At 37.0% G+C, this 24,902-nt stretch overlaps 1 long non-coding RNA gene across 4 annotated transcripts in view; it reads right to left on the bottom strand.

The window, feature by feature from the left end:
• LOC110475443 (uncharacterized) overlaps positions 1 to 11,062 on the bottom strand; it is a 108,425-nt gene extending 97,363 nt beyond the window's left edge. For 2 of the 4 annotated variants that reach the window (XR_014952256.1, XR_014952259.1), the window contains exon 1: positions 2,638 to 11,062. This is a non-coding gene — a long non-coding RNA (uncharacterized LOC110475443). The remainder of the gene's footprint in view (positions 1 to 2,637) is intronic. The other 2 variants (XR_014952258.1, XR_014952257.1) reach the window with 2 other exon arrangements.
• Positions 11,063 to 24,902: the final 13,840 nt, after the last annotated feature.

Raw genomic sequence — 24,902 nt, 5'->3', positions numbered from 1 at the left:
TCTTTCCCTTACCAAAACAACTCTATAATTTGGTGCCCATCCAAATTTTAAAGCCTGTAGATAGCTAAAGATATCAAGAAGAGCCATTCACCCATGCAATTTCTCATGCCATTCCACCACTGCCAATACTCAATCCCTAGACAGAGTCTTGGTAATGTCAAAGGACTCCTAAGACAAATCCAAGCAAGTGACAGAAATATCCATTTGTTATAGACTCAAAGCAGTTCTCAGCCCAAATTTTCAATAATAAAATCATGTTAACAAAAGAAAACAAAAACTCAAACAACAAACAAACCAAAACCAAAAACCTAATCCCTCAAAACAAACAAACAAAAAATCTCCCCCCAAAAAACCCCAAAACAAAATAAAACAAAAAAAAGACAACAAATCACACCACAATCAAGAAACAGCAACGAAATAATTTCTCTTTCTGAGGTATGTGTAGATTAAAAAAAAAAAAAAATCTTCATTTCTGAAGTTTTCAGCATTACAAACTGAAGGAAAATGCTCAGGCTCATGCTATGCCTATAGAAAGAAGACAGATCTTCCTAAAATCTTGTTTTAGGTAATATTTGGTAGGATTAACTGGAAATGTGTTAGCATTATTGCAGAGAGAAGTGCACACATTTGAGATGCACAGTTTATTCTGCCTTTATTTACTAGATTCCCTGTGAAGCAAAATTGGCACAAGGAAGACACATTGCTCTGATAATTTTAATTACAGTTTTTAATGCATCAGTGGATACCTAAACCCAAATATCAAACTCATCAGCTGTTCTGCCACTGAAACACACAGAGCATATGATACAGAAAGAGCTGAAGATCTAACCATATAACTTCATCATCTATAGAGCTGATTTCAGCTTTTTTTTATGGATTAGAGCATATCCAGGAGCCCCTCTGTCATATGCTATTGGGAGCAGAAAAGGTTAGGCTCAATCTGCCTGGGAGTCCCTTCAAATATCCATGATGGGAAGAGAACTTTCCCAGAGCCAAGCACTTTATTCCTGTCTCCTGGCAACTGACACAGAATTTCCTTGAATAAACGACTAATCAAATTGTACACAGAAACTCCTGCTTGGCAAAATATTTTATAAAGAGCAGACATATCTAAATGTCATGGCAAATGTTGCTGTTATCACAAGTGGTTTATGGTTAATGCCATGAGCAGTGCCAGAACCTCAGGATTTATGAAAGATAACACACATGCTCAGGATTATAGATATTTCTCACTCTTCCTGTGTTCCTCCTTAACTCCACATGTTTCTCACATCTCTTAAACTTGAAGGCATGCTACCCATTCCCTGATGCCAGTCTCTCAGCTTGCCAAATGAAAAATGCATGTTTTATTCATTCTCTAGGGTTGCAGCCACCAGGATACTGTGTGCCACCCCAGCCTCGGTGAATGAGCATGCAAAATCAGCTCCTAGTGGTTGCATTTGTAATGTCTATATAATATGCACACACATGTGCATTATCCTCTCTTTCCCATCAGGATTTATTTCATACATGGGCCAGCTGCAGGCTGCAAAATGAGAAAAAACAACTGAAAACTTATTTACAGAAAAAAAAATCTTGTTTATATGAAAAAAAGCAAGTAGGAATTCCTCTTCCTTGTACATATAAATCCAGAAAAAAACTGGAAAGAACACAGAAAAATACCACACTAAATGCTGAAGAATTTTGTTGACATCAAAAATTATCATTTGTTCTTCTTTAAACCAGTTAGACATAGTCCTGCCAACATAATAAAACCTGGTGCATCACTGGCACAAAAAACAAGGGTTCCATAATGCTTTACACAGAAGTTGAAACTGTGAATAAAGTCAATATAAAAGTATAAACTTTTACATTTCCCCTCTATGGTTTTCCTTATAGACTAGCCATATTAAATCCAATGTCATCTTTTTGATACCCTGTGATTTCCCAGCACTGTGTCTGTTATGAATGAGTATAGAAGATCTTAAAAAATCATCAGCAAGTCTATCAGCAAAAGCCAGATTTAACATTTAGTGACAACACAACAAAGTCTTGGCAAAATTCACTTGACTGCTTATAGGACAGTTAAGTCACACCAAGGAAAAACAAGAAACAACAACACCAAACAAAATCCAAGCAATCAAAGCAGAAATGAACTGGGAACTATTTAGGGTGTATGTATATGTGTGCATTTGTTTAGGTACATGTGGGAAAAGGACAAGGGCAAGGATAAAAAGGAATACAGCCTTAAAGTTTATCAGCACTCAAACTTAGCAGTACTTTAACATAAGTTATACCTTAAATCTGACAATTTAACAAAGGAACAACACTTGTATCTAACTTAAATTAACCTTAATTTATAACTTAAGAATTTAACAGAGAAATAACACTTAACAGCATTTAGCCTAACTTAAAACTTCATTGTTATATTTGGTAATTTAGCAAAAGAACAACACTCAGCTGCATTTATTTAAAGTCTTAAGTCACAAGCTCACAGGACTAACTTACTTAGACATCTAAGGTATTTAAACATCTAATAAATCAGCTTTTCTCCCAGATTTGCTATGGCATATGTGCAAGTTTATGCATCCAGACATAAAGAGTCAGTGCAACAAGGTACCTGTGAAAAATTCCCCCAGAGGTCAGCAAAATACTCACTTTGGATGCCTTTGCATCTGTCAATGGGTGAAGGGTCAGGCTTTGAGGAGCGTCAGCCCAGGGGTCATCGTCACTCAGCCGTCCCCCAAGCCCAGCAAACATGAGATTTCCCTGGCTCTGAGAGGCCCCACTCAGCTGCTGGTCTCAGCCTGGGAGATCTCCAAGGGTCACGGGCCACTGTTCACAGGGTCTCAAGACAGTGGGCTTTAGTCATAAAAATGTTTCATCCTGGCCACAGCTGGGGTTGCTTCTTCCAAAGTGTGAGAACAGAGATGTTGTGCCATTCAGGGAAGAAAATATTTTCCAAGGCTGTTTATGCAGCAAACAGGAGCTCGTTAGCAATTCCTGGGAGCAGACAGTATTTCTGATAATCTCAGGAAGAGCTGAGGCCAGGTGCTGTTTTTCAAGGCTAAGGCCTAACAGCTCTTTCTCAGATCACAATGCAGCCTGGAAAGGGTGTGAGGAGAAATGCACCACCACTGATTTTCCTTCCAAACCGCAAAACCTCTGTTTAATCATAATGTGAAATAGATGCAGATATAGAAGTGTGACTGTAAGACAAATACACTGGTTTTAGTTGTTTAAAACTTAGCTAGCCATAATGCAATCATTCCAAAACTTTTCATCCTTTTTGTCTACCAGATTAAATATTGTGGTGAATATGTATATTTTGCAGCCAAGCCTTTCTGCAAACAAGAAGATACTGGCTTTGTTCAGACCAAGAAGCACAAAATCTTTGAGGGTTCAAGTACCTCCACCATCTGGAAAAGAAACAAAATACTTGACAGAGTATTTCTCCTTGCTTCAGAAATATTTTAGAATCCTGTGAGATTTTCCCTAAATCTGAGCATTTGAAGATTTTTTCCTGTGCAGTTTTGCAGAACAGCATATCCATGCTGAGCATGTTCCATCCCAGGAGAGTCAGAAATTCCTAAGACAGTGAGGAACTGTTCCTCCCCACCACTGCCCTCCACTCCCCAAGGAATAATCTGATTCTGCATTCAGGAAATGGGAGAAAGGAGAGTGTCTGGTGGTTCCAACAGACCCAAAGGGAGTATGTATCACAATTCATATGCAAAAGGCTATAGTGAAGGTTGCCCTGCTAATATTAATGTCAGCATTTGACTACTTAAGCATGACATTCTGTAAATTGCATGTAATTTTCTGTAAATGATAAATACAAATATCTTCATTTCTCTCTTTTTATCTCAGGCTGTTGCTATTGTTTATTGTAGTTGTTTCTGAGGAATGGCTCATCAGTTACTTCTCCTAGGAAACCTTGTCATAGACTAAGAAAAAGTGGTTTAAGTTTTGTTTTTTTTCTCTTGCTGTACATATTAATTTTTTTCCTTTTTTATCCCTTTAGTGCATTGACCCTGGCTGGATGCCAGGAACTATTCTATCACTTCACTCCTCAGCTGAACTGGGAGAGAAAATATAAGTCTTGTATGTCGAGATAAAAACAGGGAGATATCATTAGCCCATTACTCTTATGGGCAGAACAAACTCAGGGAAATTAACTGAATTTATTACCAATCAAATCAGAGTAGGATAACGAGAAATAAATCTAAATATTAAAAACATCTTCTCCCCACTCATCACTCTCTCCAGGCTCAACTTGATTTCTTATCCTCTCTCTCTCTTCTCCTCCAGGGTCATAGGGAGACAGGTAATGGGTATTGTAGTCATTTCATCACACATCACTTCTGCTGCTCTTTCCTTTTCAGCACACTCTCACACCCTTGTCCTGCTCCAGCGTGGAGTGCATCTCACAGAATCACAGAATATTCTGAGTTGGGGGAGACCTACAAGGACCATGAAGTCCAACTCTTAAGTGAATGGCCCATACAGACAGTCCTCCATGAATATGCTTCTCCAACATGAGTCTTTCCCATGGGCTGTAGTTCTGTAGGAGCTGCTCCAGGATGGGGTGCTGCCTTTCAGGAATAGGCTGCTCATCAAAAGGTCACAAGTCCTCCTCTCTCCATGAGTCTAGAAGCTCCAGCTCAGGCTTCCCACAGGGTCACAGCATCCTCCAGGCATCCACCTGCTCTGGTGTGGGGTCTACTCCACCACGGACCTCCTAGAGCTGCAGGAGCACAGCTGCCTCACCACGGTCTTACTATGAGATGCAGGGGAATTGGTTTCCAAGCATGGAGCCCCTCCTACCCCTCCCTCTCCACTGCTCTTGGGGTCTGCAGGGCTGTGGCTCTCCCATTGAATATTCACAGTTCACTCCTCTGACTCTGGTTGCTGTTGTGCAGCAGTTTCCTCCCTCCCTCCTGTCCTGCTGCTACCAAAACCTCGCTGTGCAAACCAAATGCAATCCCTATGAATGCATATCTAGAGTAGCCAGAGAGATCCTGGTGGAGTGGGCACAATATAAAACAAAGGCAAAGAACCTCTACCTAAAGAACACCCAGGAATATTCTGTGGGAATTTTTGTTTGTGGGAACAAAGCAGAAGAATAGTCACTGTGTAAAATCACTGATTTTGCACAATTGCAGTGTGGGAGGACCCCAGCACCCCATCAGCTGCTCAAACCCAGTGCAGAGCAGATTACAGTTTGACCAACAGCTGTCAAGCTTAATTCAGCCAGCAAACTACTGCTAGAAAGCAGACACCTTGCATGGTGGTTTCCTCAGCTCCCAAATCAGTTCCACTTGGTAGATTTTTGTGGTACTTTAAATAATTAATCTGTTTTTTTCATGCCTGATCTGTTGATTAAATTTTGGATTTCAAGTTTGAGCAGATCTTCCTGTGTTTCACAAGGTCTTATTTATGTTTTCTTCCAAGGCAAAAATGTATTGTAAGGCTGGTTTATTTGCAAGGCAATGTTTGACAAAACAGTATGAGATGTAGCTGATTAAAAACGCAGCCAACAATAAAGTGATTATCTTTCAGCACAGTGTGTGGTGCCATATGGTGACTGAGCAAGTGGGAAGAACTAATGCTTGATATGCAGCTCTGGTGATTTATGGTTACTGACTTCCTGTAGAAAATGACTTCTTCTTTCATAAAAAACTAATTATCTTAAAAAGTACGTGTGCATAGAGAAAATTTATATTGATAAAGTTGCCAGTGCAATATTCAAGTGAATTAAATATCTATAAAAAGCTCAAGAGGTAGATGCTTTCTGAAACACCTGTCTCAATCTGTCCTGCTGACCCTGATCAGGAAATTTGCTTGAAATAAGAATGAACAGCTGTTTTTAATGGGTCTTTTTATTGTTTACTATATTTATGAACTGTGTATAATTTCACCAAATCAGGAAACATACATATGAGCAAAAAATTTTTCTTTTGTTGTTTTTCCTTTTAATTTCAACTAATAAAACTGAAGGCTTTGTTCAGTTAAAAAGGGCTATTATTTCATAAACTCAGGGAGTTTCTATTCCTACAACAGGGAAAAAACAAAAAAAGGTAACAACCTAAAACATAAAGAAGTAAGATTTAAAGCAGCAATCATATTTTAGCCAAGAAAATTTAATGCAAAAAATTGTATTGATTTGATAGAACCACGTTTATCCTCATTAAATTCATTCAAAACACCTCTTCTTTCACTGTAGTATAAATCTAAAATAATACTAATGTGTTAATATATACAATTCTGAAAGCAGACACTTTAAGAACCATACTTTTAGCCTAGTAAAACCACTGGGAGCCTTTACACAAATGTGTCTTACTCCATAGATTAGATATAAACATGTCTTGTGCATTAGACATTAGATAGTTTATAATATGTAAAAGATCTATTATGTGTGATATAACAGTAGATGTTTTCATTATCCCTGTGTTTTCTGTTCAATCCTTTCTTCTATTATGTAGATACCTAATCTAGTCTCCTTTTTAACTCCTGAATGCAGTATTATATAAGTGGATTCCTTTTAGTCAGTCAATCTCATATAGAAAAAACAAGCTGAATCCCACAGAGGCTCGTAGTGGCTCAAAATATGTTCTTCATTTCACTCTGAATATGACAAGTGCAACTGTCCTGTCTTCATCCTCCACATTATTTATAGTCTAATTTCTCCTTTTTTTTTTCCCGTCTCACAGTTATTAACATTTAATATTATTTATATGTAAATTACATACGTTAGAATCTTCAATTTTTTTCTCTAGCCTAATTACTTTAAAGGCTTAACACCTAGAGAGAATAAATCAGTCTGTTCCTTCTTTATCCTTTTTACCTTTTTTGTTCTCTAGCAAAACAGAAACATTTTTTATCACACAATTATATATCCTAATTCTTCCCCCTCTCTTGTGCATATTTGAGTTTGGTGATCCTATCTGGTGGCTCTATTTTCTGTAATTTTTATCAGCTAAGATGTGGAGCACATAGAACTTTATGTCTACAGCTGACTGATGGAGGTCCAGTACTGCTTTAATATTAGTGCAGAACAGTGCTAAAGAGAAGCAGCCTTACTGAAAATAGCAACTGCAATAATTTTTTTACTTGTACATTAGACAATCCAGAGATGGTGTCCTGAGCCTGTCTCTTCTGTGTTAATGCATCACAGGCTCACAAACATGTGGATAGAATATAAAACTACAGAGAATTTAGTTAATTTATCCATTCTCAAATCCATGTATAATCTCACAGTGTAGATATTTTGATTTCAACTAGATGACTAATTGTAAGTGGTTAAATGCTTCACTAGGTAAATGTGAGAAAAAGAGTACAATATATCTTCTTATATAAATGCTCCCTGAGAATGGATCACAGCCACATTGGAAAAGCAGTCAATGCAAGGGATTCTTGTACATCACAGCCCTTTCTTACATGGCTTTTTTGTGTCTTAGGGTGTTTTACTGATCTGAACATGGAAAAAACATCTGCTGGTTTCTGAGTTTAGGAAAAGGTCTGTAATTTACAGTCGATTTATATGGAACATTTACAACTGCCTGTTGCTGTGTTTCAAAGTTCATAGAACATAGATCATTAGCTTAAATTAAAATTTCCTGTGCACATACAAGAACCATGAAGGCTAACATGATTTTGCATAAAAAAGAATAGCATGCTTAAAATGTGTCACACTTGACATACAACAACATTATGTAACAGAAACAATTCAAAGAATTGGGAAATAGAAAACAAAGATTCCTTTTTCCAACTCTGTTTTACATAACATTTTAGGCAGATATATTTAAATTCCTTAAGCTATATCCTAAACAAGTGTACTACTAAAACCTAATTTTGCATAATAGGATTTTTAATAATTATAACTATTTTAGTCTTTTCCCTCTGTTCTTAAACCCCTTGTCATTAAAAAAAAAGATTTTAGATTATAGTATAGCATATTTAAGAAGAAGAGGTGATGTGATGTAGAGGAATACAAATTGTGATAGGAAATTTAAAATAATTGTGATCTGTAGACTTGCAGAAAATGAGGAATTTTAATATATTAAAATCAGCAACTGCTTGTCATTCACAAAGATGAAAATGCACAATGGACAGTCTTATTTCAGCACTGCTCAATAATAAATCAACAGTCCAGACATGACTCAGAGTCTGCTCATAAATTAGTCTTTTGACATGGAGCAAGGAGACACAAGGAAAAGAAAGGCAGAAAAGAGAAAAGGAGATAAATAGCAAAAGTATGCCTCAAGTGGCTTTCTGGTCTATTAACCTTAGACAATTACATGAAATATTAAATAGTGAAATTACTGACAAAAAGAGTGTGTTTAACAAAGATGCTGTAATGGACCAGGTTACTGAAATCAATAGTAGATTAGCTATAACTTGGTGTAAGACCATTATAGATGCAAGATACAACAATAGGTCTTGAGATGTTTCCCATTACACTTACAATCCCCAAACTGGCAATTTTGAGAACATAAAAGTACTTGTTATTCCTATCAATGGCGATAGCAGGAAAAAAAAAAAAAGGCAGATTAAATTGACATAACATTAGGGATTTACATGGATCAAATCTACATGACACAGAAGTCCCAAGTTATACTTATAGTCAACACAACCAGGTTTGTCTGTTCACCACCAAGGAAACTGGTGTTTGATTTAGAGATCTCAAATATGGGCTTATTTTACACTAGAAAAAACCAGGCCTGTTGTGCTTAACTTACAGCTGAGGGGGATGTTGGAGGGATGTTGGCAGTGTGCTGTCCTCTGCCTGCCTCTGTTACATGCACATCTCAGGTGGCTCAGTTAAACTCAGAGACCTGACAGACCTCAGTTTTTTTAAAAAAACTGAAAAAAATCCCTAGGGGGGAAAAAAAAAATCTTTGGAGGTGTTTTATATGTTTAACAAAGACACTCTCCTATATGTCCAGGACACTTTTACTAAATAAATGAGGTTCAGACAAAGAAATTCAGTTGATGAAACTGAGACAAGTGTCTACCACATCAAGCTGTGTAATGCAAGCCTGCAAACAAAATGAAGCAGGAGTTAAGACTGTGATTTCTGTAACTGGTAGCATTCAGCAGTTGCTAGTTTAGAAGCAAGCCCACACCAAAGCCCATCCAGCTGTATGGTGTTTTATAGCTGAAAACAGAGCTGACTTGCAAGCTAAATAGCTATTTAGGAATCTTAAGAACCTTGTCTGCATCTTAAATACCTTTTCAGTGTCGTACTAGGAAAAACTGTGAAGAGAAGTAAGAGAAGATGAGTTTCAGTAGTGTAAAATTGAAACTGGTAATAATATTTTTTTATTATTTCAAGCTGAAGAAATCAGAGATTTTGGAGAATTTGGGAGCATTTTGGGATGGCACAACACCAGTGTTAAGAAATATGCATGTCCTGACTATATTCCCTCATTGTGACTAAATAATGTCAGCAACTTAAGTGTTAAGAATTTAAGGAGAAAGACATAGCAGTAAAAAAAAAAAAAAAAAAAAAAAAAGGTATAATGGGTTCAATTAGGGATTCAGAAGCTACACAAATGAAATAATTTAAGTTTACTTTAGTTATTATGATTATAACTGCCTTGTTAAGCCTCTGAGCATGGCCAGGATAAACAAAAAGCTTTAAATTTAGATTTAATTGGGAACTCATTAAACTGTTATGTACCAGATTCTGTTGCTTGTGAAGTGCTTTATTTAACATTACATTTCTCAGTCCAGTGTGAGCAGGAGGGACTGGTTTGGCTGGCACACTGAGTGCAGACCTGCATCTAGCATTGATGATCACAAACATTATGCCAATGCAACCAGATGGCAACTGGTGGAGAAAAAAATCTGGCCCATTCTACTATGCTCAAGATGTTTTCTTTTTGTGTGGGCTCTAATAAGCATGCTGCACCTATACTATTAGACAGAATTGGTATATTCCCGTCTATTTTCCTTGGATACCAGCATATTTCTGTAAATCAAAGTAACTCATTGTGCTAGACTGATTCAAAGGGGATATAGTTCAGAAAAGATTTGCAGCTTCCAGTATGAAAAGGCAACAATATGTAAAGGTAACATCTCTTATTTTTCTACAAGAGCTTTTATGTCTCCTGCCAGAAAGGTGAAAGGGCTTGCGGAGATGAACAGCTAAAGTTGCCTTTATGCAGTGTGGACAGTAACCTATGGGTGAAAACAGCGACAATGGACCAGGGTCAGATCCATCAATGCGCTCTGTAATCCCACCCCCTGAAACATGATCCAGGGAGCCAAAATTTTCACTCTTTAAAGAATTATCAATCTTCTTTTGCTGCAACCCTGGACTTATTTCTGTCTCAAATTCCCAGTGAAAGGAGAATTACAAAAATGCACAGGCAAGGAGCAGCAAACCTCAGAGAGTTTACAGTCTGGAGTTTGCATTGGAAAAATAACACACAAGACAAAAATCAAAACAAAACAAAACAAAAAAAAAAAACAACAACAACAAAAAAAAACTGTGAAGGGAAGTCTTCAATCTGAATATCTAGTTCTGAGAAGCTTCTAAATTGAAATCTCAACTGTTTAATAAAATAAATTTTCTTAAAGGACAAATGTAGATCAGCAGGGACTATGGAGAATGGAGAAAGTTCTCATTTCTCCTATCACAATCTGTTTTCTCTAGCTTTTCCTCCAGAAACAGACTTCATAATTTGCCTGTATCCATGGCTGACACCTTCTTTTTTTCTTGAGTTACCTCCACACCATCATATGGATTGTTTTCCTTTAGAGTCAACATATTTCTTGCTTACAATGAATGACATCCAACAGCCCAACCCAAAATAAGTCAACCAGAAAACACAGAAAGATGCACTGAAATTATCTATTTTGACTAGATAGTGATCATAAAAAGACAACAGTTCAGCTTGTTGCCAGAGGCAAGAATTGCTTTTTCTGGGTGGCTGAGTAATTTGGTTTCAGTTGCATATCTGTGAGGTTTCCAGAACTTATGGTTCTGGTGGTCAAGATTATGAGTTTACAGGAAGAACAGACAAATAAGCAGGCAGGTATTGCCAGAGGAGAATGCAACACCTGGGTCCTGTGCCTGCAGCTCTTCAGCTGCACAGGAGCTGCAGGTGGATGCTGCAGGGTCTGCATTTGGGCAGCTGCTCCGTGCTGAGTGTCCTGGTGCTGTCACAACAGACACGGTGCAGTCTGCCTGGGGGAATAACCAGGGAGACGTGTGAGTGCTGGGAACTGGCAGCAAGTAGCTGGAAATTGTTACAGGAATTAACTATTCAAGATAGGGAAAACTTAGACCAAAATTAGAGGCCTTTTATTGTCGGAACTCAAAATGTCCCTCAGATATTTTTGCATGTTCTGGGTCCAGGTCAGAAGCATTTGAGACCCTGGCAGGCAGCTGGAAGCAGTTGTGATTTTGGATTTGAACCATGGAACGATTTACCAACCTTGCAGGAAGAACAAGAAGTCAAAAAAGTTTAGAAATTAGAGTAGAAGTAGTCACAAAGTAAAGGGAAGAATTTTTGAGTGCTGTGCAAGGGGGTTTTAAGTCCTGTAAAGGGGGGGGGGGGGGGGCACGGGGGAAGGTGGGGGGGTTAGGTCTTGTACATGGGGTCAGAAGTTTTAAGATGGAGGGATTTTGGCTGGTCCTGTCCTTCCTCTTTCTTCTTCCTTACCTCCATGTTCTTGGTGATGTTGGCACTCACAGATTGGTTTAGAGTAGAAAGGCACCATTTAATATAGGTAATAGGCATTGGGGAAAACTGTAAACATGTAACACATAATGTACAATATAAAAGAGAGCAGCAGCCCTGGGCAGGGAGAGAAGCAGTCAGGAGTCAGAGAGGATGTCAGGGTGTGTGTGTGCCTCTGCCTGAGCTGCTGAGCAAACCACAGCAGCCCAAGAAGACTTTTATCTTTTAGATAACTTGCAATAAACAACCTTGAGACCAGACAACAGAAGACTATTGAGTATTTCTTTGGAAGCACGGGTTGGAGGAGAGACTTTTCCACCACACGGAGCCACCCCTGACCTAGAGGTGAGCTCCAGCATTTTATCTTTTGTCTCTGCTTGTCCCTTGTCCCAGTAGATTTTTTCCTGCTGAGGATAACATTGTAAAGAAATGGGGTGTCACTTGTCAGTATAGAATGGGTATGAATAAAACTAAGTACTGTTTATGCAATTTTTATGTTGTAAAGAAGAAATAGCAGAAATGAATAGTTAAATTATTTATCAATTTTTAGCTTTTAGTATTAATTTATCAATTATAATAAACAGAAAGTAATGCATTAGATCTCTTAAAAACTGAAACATGGATAGTTGTTTTGGTTTTTTTTTAATTTAGCCTAAGATCCCATCTTGTTGTTTTCTCCATTTCTCCATGTTGCTACTCCTCCATGATAGCCCCTAGTACTTTCCCTAGTATCTCTCTAGGCTACTGAAACAAATATTTAAATATCTGACACAGACATAGTGTTATCCTTATTGCTAAAATTATTTCTGTCATCCAGATGACACCTGACACAACAGCATTCTCGAAGTTTTCATACATTAGTTTGCTTTATATTTTATTCTTTCAGTTGTCAAAATAAAAATAGGCTATCAAGTTAGAACTTCAAGACTTACCAAGGTTGTAACATTGAATGTTAAGGTTACTCTTTTGTGTATTTTCAGGGTGCTTTTCAGACTGACAGGTATGAGAAGTTTCTTCGTTGAAATCATGAGATCTCCTCTCACCTCCTTATCACAATGAAGGTTCCTGAAGGCAGAAAGAGCAAATTTAGAAGAGTTAGAAAGATTTAAAAAAAAAAAATAGCAGTAACTTAACAGTTGACAGGAGGGTGAAGAACTTCTTTAGGTCAAATAGAATCTCTTCCTTTTGATGGATAAAGGCATGAAAAACTTGTCAGTCATACTCTTATACTATCTGGGATAATATGGTGTTATTTCATCACAGAAGGCAGCTGGAAAAATATGACAGTCCATTGCAAATATTCTTTTTTATAAAAATATTAGAAAAAAAATTATCAGCTTACACAAACTTTTTCTAAGTGCAGCATTTCTAATAGTGAATTGTAGCATTGTTAGAATAATATGTTTCAAGATACAATTATTTCCTCAGAAATCAATGTGACTCGGTTTAATGAATGCTCCATCAAAGGGCAGCTAGACATGAATTAGATCTAGGCTTGAAAGACTTTGTCTTCCAATGAGATTTCACAGCTGTGGATGCTTCTGTAGATAATACCTAGAGATACTTAGTACAGATTAATTTGACTTGACTTCCAGGTACATCTAGGTTCCCATGGTTCAGATCTCTCTGAAGACCATGAGAGAACATTAATCTCAATTATTTACCTGGGCTTTAATAACTGCTTTTAGAACCTACTTACTGTGAGCAACATCCAGTGAAGGTACTCAAGAAGAGGAGCCTCAGTTCTTGGGTTTTTTTTTAGGTGGACCAAAGTCTTGAGTGTTTTTTTATGTTTTTAAATCATATTGAAAAATATTGATGAGGGGTTCAATTTGGCTATTCCAAGTAGTCATTAGCAAGTGATTTGTAAAATATAACAGACTTCCTGTATCAAGAGTTTTTGTCAAACCTTTTGGACTCACATCATCTTCTTTTCAGTTATGTTAAGACATAGAGCTTGTAGTATTTTCCTTCTTTCCACCAGCTTCAACATCCAAAAGGACAACAAATTACTTCTGTCAAAATTTTATTTAATAATTTAACAATAGAGATACAAACACATGGATTTTGATCTTTATTAGTGATCTTGTTTACTTTTAAGACTTTCCCTAAGGTTTAATTTAAAAATCCTGGAGTTCCACAGTCAGATAAAGCTCTGTTGTATGACGTTTGGCTGCTTATGCTGCAGTTCAGAATGTTAATCGGCCTCTGCTTAATACACATTAATTCAGACTGTAAGGAGCACCAGACATATCTTCCCCTGAATTTTAAAGGCTAGAATTAGCTGAGGAGTTAAGACTTCTGTGCTGCAAATATTGCTATTTCTTACACCAGTTATTTGATTAGGTCAATACATATGCATAGGCAATATAATGAACTCCATGAACTTCAAGAGAGGCCCTTTTTTCCTGCTTCTCTTTGACTTCTAGCTATTTCACAGCAAGTCATGCTGTATTGTAAATTAGCGATGAGGACTTGACCATTTGGTCTGTACTATGATATGTACTAAAGTCTCATGGTAGCATTATTTAACATTTCTTTTGGAATTACATATAAAATAAGGAGATCTTTATTCCTTTAGTTCAACATTGGCAGTAAAGAAATTGGGATACATACAAAGCCAGAGAGAAAACCCCCACAAATATCATAATCCCAATGGAAAATGCAATTAAATATGAGCTGTGTGCTTTTTCCAACCCTCCTCTATTTCCAGAAAACGGGAATTATAAATCCCAAAGGGCAAGAAAAGCTGTGGGAGTAATTATTCATCACCCTACAAAATTCACAGAGGAAATGCACTGCATACAGATTTCAATCACAGAATGGCTTGGAAGGGATCTTAAAGATCATCTCATTTCTAACCCCCTCCTCGCCATGGGCAGGGGCATCTTTCAGCAGACCAAGCTGCTCAGGGTCTCATCCAAAGGGAACTGAAATAAAGACCTTGACTTACTTGAATCCTACTAAAAGTTTTCTATGTCTTTTCTATCAATTTTTGGCTTCTTACCATGATTTTACAGCTTATTCATTATCATTAGCCATAACCCACACAGCTACTGGGTTAAGACCTCTAAAGTACCACATATAACAGCATTAATGGCACATACCAAAAAATTACTTATATTTAAAGGAAAATATTATTAGAGTGATGATTTTTTCTGTCTCAATCAGTGTTTTATAGATCTGCTACTTTGACTGAAATATTCAGCCATGAACTACACTCTTTTTTCACTACAATTATATTTAGTGAATCAACATAAAATAACCAGACAACATCTTGCAATGATTTAAAGAGCTTTTTGCAATAGCTGTTCTATAAAATTTTAATGAGTACACACAAAGTGATAGACTTGCGTATTCTATAAAAGGCAGACAAATCTGGAGGTAATTCTTGCAGAACTTCTACTGAGCTTATTAAAAACAGTATTTTACTGATGCTTATGAAACCAAACAGCTCCACATCCTGCCAATATTTTTTTTATTGGCTAATAATTTTCAAAAGTTAATTTTTGAAAGAAATGGAAAGAGAGAGTACAATGTGAATTCCATATGTAGGCTTTCAGTTACTATAATTACAAAAAAAAATAAAAAAAAACCAGCATAGCTGAAGGTGTTTGGTACTGTTCATGTACACTATTGCTGGTCACCTTCATTAAGCCCTTAGAAGGTGCTGGGAACCTCACGGAGAACCCTGTGAACTGCCACAGAAGTGCTGCACCAGTTTAGCCCCACCCCTGAATCCACATGTAAAGTGCTTCAACAACTACAGGCTTTTCAAGCCACTTGCATTTTTATCCATGCCTTCCAGAAAACAAAGGAGTCTGACTAGTGCACAATTGCAGTGTCACTATAACATCCAAACTTTCTTACTGTTTAGATTCATGGTCATGAGATAATCATAATAATAATGGCAACAAACAAACAAAACAACCAAAACAACACAAATACACACACCAAAAAAATCCCTAAAAAGCCAAACTCCCCTAACCAAGTAAAAAAAGAAGAAAAACAAATCAAACATAAAAAACCAACCCAACGTAACCCAAACAGAGAAACAAACCCCTGCCTAAACAAACAAACAAACAAACAAACAAACAAAAAAAAGTCAACCAAAAATCCAGAACCCTAAATAACAGGGCAGGAACAAAACAGATAAGGCTGAGAAGTAGTTGAAACTACTTAAAATTATTTCTGAAATCCATGGTAATTATGCTACCCATTAACACTCTTCTTGTGCTCTTGTTCAACACAAATCCAAATAGTTGTTTAAGTTTTAGTTTAACAACTGCAATGCTCCATGACAAGCAGATGTAACTCAGAAAATGAAGAAGGGAGGTATTTCTTCCATACCTAAACATATTTAATCTCTTAGTTCTTCTTTTCTTTATGTGGCCCAATTTCCCAAATTGTTCTTTTGATATCAGCACAGTTTTGGAGGGTGGAATACAGAGTATCTCATGAGGTAAGTGCAAATATTCTCCAGCTGCTGTGCAACCTCTTTAACTTCCCAACTGCTTTCTTCTTTCCTTCTTTGGCCAGAATGCCTTCCATCTTGGATTAAATGGATTTTAACTCCCACCATGATTGAAATTAGTTCTAATTGGAGCTGTGTCCATGCTTGGCCTTGCAAGCCAGTTTTGTGTCTTTGCACCTAGTATTTCCTTAATAAATGAGACATAACAAAGAGCATCTCACTTACATTTACCAGTGGCAACAAAGTTATTTAGGAATAGTATCAGATTTGCACTTACTTGTCCAGCAGTTTCTCTAGGCAATAAGTCTACAAAAAAATCCATTGTGGATGTAGGAATTGTAGAATGGGAGTATTCCTGCTGTAACATGTTCAGATTCTCTGATACAAGCAGAAATGAAGGTGGCTAAAAAAATCATGTTACTTAGCCTGCTGAGGATTTCCTTCCCCTGGAATAGGGTGCAAAATGCAATAACTAGGACAAATTACTTAATCTTCTCATTACTGCATGTTGTAAAATTACTTTTGGCTGAAAGAACATAAAATGTAAAGCTTCTTTTACAGTGAAAAGGTAACATTTACAGGCTGCATTGTCTTGCATCATCAATACATGATCAGGTCTATATGAATACTATGTAATATCCTACAATTAATTTTATCTATATATAAAAAGAGAAACTGAATCTGATTAAATATTTGTTCTCAAATATTTTTATCTTTTAATAAATATTGAATTGCATATCTTTAAAACAGTACTTTCTTTTGTTGTCAGATGCACAGAAAATTAGAATACAATTTGCTGTCTGTAAAATATATATTAATTTCATAAGATAATACATTATATTATTGAGCAACACAAGACATTTATTCCTCTTACTTTCAAAAGACAGTGAAAAGAAATATTTTTATCCTTAGATATACTGCATTAGACAGAACATATAGTTATGATCTGGAGAGAGTGCTATTAAATAAAACAGGAAATAAGAAAAATTATGGCAGAGCTATACTTTGAATTAGAAAAAAACAAAAAAAAATAGAATTAGTTAGATTATTCAGGGCAAAGAATTCAGCTGCCAATTCACTGATCATCATCAGGAATGTGATATTATGAAATTTGACCATTCCATTGGGCATCCTTAGTTAATCCTCAATTATCGTCAGATTTGATCACTTAATTTTGGCTGACCATCGAGATACATACATATCACATATGTACATATGCAGATCATAAATGCTCCCAAAGAACCTTTGAATATTTTTCTTTTTATTACTCATGAATAGGCACCAAGTAATCATAATTTCCAGTCACTGTTCTGGGATGAATCCAAATCAGATCATATTTCTTTAATTATCCAGTCTTCCAGCTGCATATTTTTCTTCATAAAGAACAAAAGAGAGTTTTCCTTTGCTGATAAAGCCAGTTGTATTCATTAGACAATGAATAGGTAATGAATTAGACAAAATGAAAAATTGGCTTGTTTTGAAAAAGTGGATAAAGCAAACACTGACCTACACACTTCTAGAAACTTTTTATCTACAGACTATACATTTAAACTGGCTGCAACCAGATCAACACCTACAGACACTTCTTTTTGACAGATTTATTTTTGGGGCTTTTTTTCCCTTCTAAGTGTACATTCCCAGAAAAATATGGTGTTCTTTGACAACGAGTATATATTTCCCAAGAACTAGGTGGAATTCTTTGACACAGATTGAATTGCTCATTAATGCAAAACAAGGCTTTTTCGTTTTATCTGTGCTGCCTGAAACACCAAAACTCTTCACGAATGGACAGCCTGGCACTTCTTGCAGGGTAAAGTAATTTAATTCCACAGAGCTCCTGATATATTGGTAATGTCAGGCTGTCACGTCATAGAACCTTTTCTCATGTGGAATGGCTTCCAGCAAACATTTCTATTGCTCCTGGTCAAACCCTGTGCAGCACTCTGCCATGAATAGCTTGATGCATCCTGCACATTTATTTCCTGAATTATAGGCCAGATTCACATTTCATTTTGATAACTTCTTTTGTTGACCAAGGTTGAATTACCATGACTGCAAACATTGCTATATAGCCTTAATAAATATATTGAAGAGATATAATTCAGTATTATTATCTTTATTGACATAGGTTTTAATTCAAGTCATTTACTGAATAGCACTTATGTCCATCTGATCTTCCATAATAATTTCAATATACAAAACATTGTAACACATTGGTTTATTTTTCAGCATAGTGCCTTGGGTGCCTCATTTGAAAATCTGCATCTGAAATACTGAGAATATGCAGAAAGATGTACTGGAAGAGTGCTCATTAGAGCACATCTGCTTTTCTTCTGAGGAGGGCAGTGGTCTCAGGCAGGTTGTTTCATGTTTGTTTACAGAAGAATGTTCTGGGCACTTCAACAATATGAAATACACAATTCAGCACATTGAGGTCAGCAATATTCTTTCAGCCTTGGAAGCAGGAAAAAAGGGGGGTTTTTTGTGTGTGGGAGGAAAAAGAAACAAACAGCAAATTGGTCTCCCTAGTTTGTGTGTTTTTGCAAGAGAGAACAATTGTATTATGAAACAGGTTAGTTCTGCCAGGCTTTAGTAACACCCTTGCCTCACTCATCATAACCTGTTTCTCCCTGTCTATAACAATATTCAATGAGCATTCCTGCATGAAACATCACTGCTTGAGCACACTGAAAAGATGCATAAATATTTCACTTTGCAAGAGTTTGTAAAGACTTTTCATAGGATCATATAATTGCTTAGGTTGGAAAAGACCTTTAAGATCATCAAGTTTACCCTAATATTGCCACATCCACCACTAAACCATGTCCCTAAGACTATGTGTCTTTTAAATACCTCCAGGGATGTGAATCAACAACTTCCCTGGACAGCCCATCCCAAAGCTTGACCATCCTTTCCATGAAGAAATTTTTCCTAATATTCAATTTACAACTCCCTTTGTGCAATTTGATGCCATTTCACTTTGTCCTATTGCTTTTTTCTTGGAAGAAGAGACTGACCCCCACCCTCCAGGTTAAGCACCTCCAGCTGTCTCAGCTACTCATCAGTCTTGTGCTCCAAACCCTTCCTCATCTCTGTTCCCTTCTCTGGACACCTTCCAGCACCTCAGTGTCTTTCTTGTATTGAGGGACCCAGAAGTGAGCATAGGTTTTGAGGTGTGGCCTCACCTGTGCTGAGTAGAGAGGCACAATCCCTGCCTTGGTCCTGCTGGCCACACTATTGCTGATACAGGCCAGCCTGCCTTTCCTTAATACTGACAAAAAACCCCACGCACATGCAGGCAAGCAAGCAAGCCACTACTGACAGCACAAAGTACAGAACATAAATGTAAATTCCAATACACACTGGTTGAATGTATTGAAATGGTCATGACGTTGGATGTAGACTTCTTGAATGGAAAAAAAGAAAGTTAAGACAACTTAAAATCCAATCCATCTATTTTTAGGAACCTAACTTAGCCAGAAACTCTTATTTTCATAGGAGCCCATTTGTCTGTATTGCCACTAAAGTAAATTTAGGGTTTTTAGTTGAAATAAAAGATATATTTTCATTAAATTCATAGCATAATGTCACTCTCTTCCATATTTTCAGGATTCATTAAGTACTACTCTACTTCCAGGCTCTGCTGCTGCTGGCTGATGCCTCAAGTTTTTTATGTGCAAGCCCTGATTTTCCTGCTGATGAAACTGTCTACACAAAGGACCATAGAGAAGGAGACTCTAGGCTTTGCATAAATAAACCTTTAAAATTATTGCTAAGAGGATTCTGAGGGTAAGGACATTGCAAATAGATTCTTCTTGGTTCAAGTAAATGCTAGGGAAAATCTAGCCTCAATAAGATAATGAGGCTAAGCTTGAAGGAAATGGGAAAATCAATTCTCAATAATAAATTGTATTACCTTCTTTTTACCATGTACACATGCATGGTACAGTACACATGCAGGTTTAGAAACAAAAATCAGAACAAAAGGGAAGCAATTTGTGACTGTTTATTCCTTTAATAGGTGAAAAAGAAAGTATTTACAGTAACTTATCTATTCCAAGCCATACTATTTTGAACTGAAAAAGCTCAACTCATCTCAACTCATTGGCTTAATGCAAATTTAACCTTATCATTATTTTTGCCTGTGGCACTTACATCACAGCTATTATGTCTATTTTCACTCTGTCTGCAGGGACAGTAAACTTTAAAAAATTGTCTAATACAACCATGAAAATTAAAGGGATGCACTTTCTTATGCATAGTTACATGTGTGCAGCTTTTTTCAACAGGAATATCCAGGCAACTGGGGGAAAGAAAAACTTTTTACACAATGCATTTTAAAAATAAATGACAAAATAAGGAGTAGTCAAAAACAAAAGATGGAAGTAGTTTTGTTACAAAAATAATGAAACCAAAATGTCCAGTGGGGAATTTTAGCTTCTCTGCTGAAGAATAATTCTACAATTCCAGTGATATTTATGCTGCCACAGTTATTTAGTAGCTGTAGAAACATTTTCTCTTCTCCATATTTTGGTTATTAGATTTGAATTTCCTAATTTTATGTTATCAGAATTATGTAGTGACAGCTTCTCTTTCCACAAACTCTAGAAATTCCCTATCAGTTGAAATCAGTTGAAATACAAGACTAGAGAAGATTGTATAATGGGGCTGATTTCATTTCACATTTCATGCTGATATTTTGTCTACTCTACAGAAAAAATCATGAAGTCTAGGAAACTTACAGATATGTTTTATGCTGATTGCCACAGCTGGAATATAAATTTTAAAAGTTGCAGACTATTAGAATCAAGGGCAAATTTTACTTCAAGATTCACTCAAAAGATTGATGACTCAATTCAAAATATTTCAAAACCATCTAAGTACAGTCTTTATGTTTGGAAATACCCACAACAAAAGCCATCAGCTCCTAATTTCTACCAATAACTTACGCTTCAAAGTCAGAATAATACAAATGTGGAGGCACTGCAAATTCTGTGTTAGACAAGATGTAGCACCAGCTTCTACAACCTACACATTCCTCTAGGAAAATGAGGAGCAAATGTGTCAGGGAACAGCTTCATTCAAAGTACTGCAGCAAATGAAAGCTCTTCCATGAACAAGCGGCCAGTTCAAATCAACCCCTCCTTTGTGAGTGACTAAAAGCTTGATTTGAAGCCCATTAAAGTAAATGTCAGTCTTCCCATCAACTTCAAAGGGTTTTAACTTACGACTGAAAATCAGCCATCTGCTGGTGTCAGTTCACAGACCAAGATGAGATTAATTATTGTTGGTGGATTGGGCTTTGATGCTGTTTGTGGTGCAGGCAGAAATATGAGATAAAGCCCACCCTGTGCCAGTATAGAGGAGAAAAGAGTAGTGAGAAACACTGCCCACACAACTCAAGATGGAAAGTTCTTTCTTTCTCTTACACCACAATGTCAATCATCCTACATGAGAATGTGAGAGTTGAGATTTAATTCAAAAACCATAATATGCTATCATGATCCAAAAATTTATTTGCTACAAAATATCTAGTTCCCCTAGGCTAATGACATGCATCAGAGAAGGAGTTACCATTTACCACTGGGTTCTAAATAGACAGATTAATCCATATATTCCTAAATCAGCATGCAATTCATATTAGATACTTGTGTCTTGAAACCTCTGAATCTAACCAGGTGCAGATTATGTTTCTGAAATTCCCCTCCTACAGGTAGTTTTTTAGGACACAGACTCAGTTACTGTAAACATCCCTGATTCTGGACGATCTTTTGGTGCAGACTACCAACTTAATTTCAGCAAATCCAACATTTTTTTACACTAGTAGCTGTTCTAGTTACAGTAGAGATCAGTTCAGTTCAGTTGTTCGAGCTGTTCAGTTACAAGATCAACTCAGAAATTAAGATTTGGAATTGGTAGGATCCTGCCCAGGAGATAGATTTATCTGAAGAAAACCACTGAATAAATCTTTAAAGGAAGTTATGGGGAAGGGGAATCATTCATTTTTCAAATGAAAAGTTGAAGTGTAGACGTGCAAAGTGTAAAGCAGTAACAGGGCAGAATAGGATATATAAAACCAACCAATTAGCATTTCATCATCCATATATTATCTAGACAATAAAATTTATTTCATAATTGTAGATACCATAAAATAAAATCAAAAGTAATACTCAAGATATCTTTATATGTATCTAGCTACCAGGAAATTAGATTAGAAGACTATTTAATAGTTCCTAAAATATTTGCAGCAGTAAAGATTTCAATTCCTATAAGGGTGTGGGTTTGCAACAGTGGGAAATCAACCAGTTAGTGAATACCAAGCAACATGAGAAGCATTTCCAATAATAAACACAATTAGCAATGTAGATGAGAAATCTATCTGATTTATAGACTGCATATGCAATTATAACACATTAATAAAATGTTACCCACAGAGCAATCCAATACATTTGTTTACCCATGCTCCCAGATTAAGAAAGTAAATGTTGTCAACCAACCAATTGTGGGCATTACATATTCAAGATTAATTACCATCTGCATGGGACAGATGTTAAATCTTCAATTTCACAGCAAGGCATCTATGGCTTATTTCCCTTGGACTGCTTCTTTCTCTGATCAATAAATGTATCAGCCTAGCTGTTCATCTTGCCACAGAGGTCAGAGGAATGACAAAGGTACATCTGGTTTTGTGTCAAATAAGGGCTGAGGAAATGAATCCTATCAAAGCAGATAAACAGCTCAGCTGCAATTGTCCTTCAGTCTTTTACTCAGCTGCTCATGATTAAGTTTTAATCATTTTGGGAATTTGTTAGCAAAAAACCCTCAATATAAAAACCAAACCCCAAGACAAAACCACAAAAAAAACCCACCCTTTTAAAGTATTTTCAAACTGGAATTCACGTTCAATTTTACTATGAGCTGGGCTCCATTCCTCACTGCAACTTCAGCTAATTCAATCATGCCAGTGTAAAAGCAGATTTTGGCTAGGAATATACTTGCAAAAACTCAAATTTTAATTATTCTTGCTAATATTACAATTTCATTTTGTTTCATAAATAAAGAAAATCAATGGTTGAATTAATTGTCATTTTAGTCACCAGAAAGTGGTGTCTTTGAAAAAAAACCCCATAAGTATAAATTTTAAAGGCATAATGACTTCACAAAAGAATGCATAAGAATATTTTCAAATTAGGACTTGACCAAGAGTGATAAAACAGCAATTTTGCTATGACTTACAGTACAGGTCTCTACTCTTTAGCTGCTTCCCTACTTTGCTTAAAGCTCTCTGCAGTCTCAGCAACCTCAGTTTGCGCCACCTCAGTCACCCATGACTGTTCTGAGCTGTCTGCTCTGTGAAGATGGGAGCTTTAACACAGTCTTGGTTAGATAGACAGCTGTTTCTGTTCTGTTTAAGTTCCTTGGAAATGTCCAAAGGCACAGAAGGAGTCAAGGCTACAATTTCCTTCATCCGATGAAGTGGCAGCTTCACTCGGCGCTCACACACCCGCCAGGTCATCTCGGTCTTCTTCCACTTTGCCAACCTGGGATGTGACCCTTTCTGTTCCCATCCCAGAGGGGTGCCCTAAGCACCTTGGAGTGCCCTGAGCACAAAACACCTCTCAGCTGCTGAGGATCAGTCCCTGTGCAGTCAGGTGTGCAACAGTCAGGGCAAGACAAAAGGCTGGCAACTGGGAAGGAAAAGGCTTCTGGTCCCTGCTCTGGGGGGAGATTTTAATAAACCCAGCAAAACTCTAATAAAAAGTACACATTGTTTGAAACCTTGCATCTCCTTCAATATGTGTGTGGGGTTAGGTCACTTTGACCAGGATAATCAATGACTAGATCCTCCTTTTACAGTCTGAGCTCAGTCCCTGTGGGTGTGTAAAATGGTCTCAGTTCCTGGGTGACTGATTTGGCTTCTGGACAATTATGTTAAAACAACATAACATTGGCACATGCCATACTACTAAACATGGTCTTGGTAAGTGTTAGTTAAGTTTTCTCCCAAAAGTGGAGATGCCAGACATTTCTGCAGTTTCCTGGACTGCAAGAAGTCAATTAAATGGGATCTTCTGGTGAAGAGGGAGAGAGATAGTAAATTAAGAGGTCTGGTTCTCCTGCAGAGGCAGCTGAGTAAGGCATTCAGATGTTTGTATTACATTAGGCTGAGCATGGTTTCCTGACAGAGTCTGTATGCAATATTTCTGTGAGGCAATATTAGACATAAAACACAGGCATGGTCTCAGGAGTTTTAAGCTCTACCCAAGAATCTAGATGCAACATATGCATTAAAACATCTGCTTAAATAAAAGCTGTAGACAATTTCTACAGTCAATGCAATTGCAGAATGGTTTAGGTTGAAAAGGACCTTTAAAGGCCAGCCAATCCAACCCCACTGCAATGCTTAGAGACAACTTCATCTAGACCAGATTGTTTAGAGATTCATCCAACCTGATCTTGAATGTTTCCAGGGACTGGACATCTACCATTTCTCTGGGCAACCTGTTCCAGTGTGTCACCACTTGCATTATAAAAACTTTCTTCCTTATATCTAGTCTGAGTCTACCCTCCTTTCATTTAAAACCATTATCCTTTGTCCTAAAACAACAGGCCCTGCTAAAAAGGCTGTCCTTATCTGTCTTTTAAGCCTCCTTTAAATATTGAAACATGGATAGGTTCTTCCCAAATCCTCCTCTCCAGGCTGAACAATCCCAACTCTCTCAGCCTTTCCTCTTTGAAGTGTTCCATCCCTCTGC

This window comes from Lonchura striata, chromosome 1A (assembly GCF_050655825.1).
Source record: "Lonchura striata isolate lonStrDom1 chromosome 1A, ASM5065582v1, whole genome shotgun sequence".
NCBI lineage: Eukaryota > Metazoa > Chordata > Aves > Passeriformes > Estrildidae > Lonchura > Lonchura striata.
Note: the sequence above shows the minus strand (reverse complement) of the source record. Positions and strands in the feature narration are given on the sequence as shown.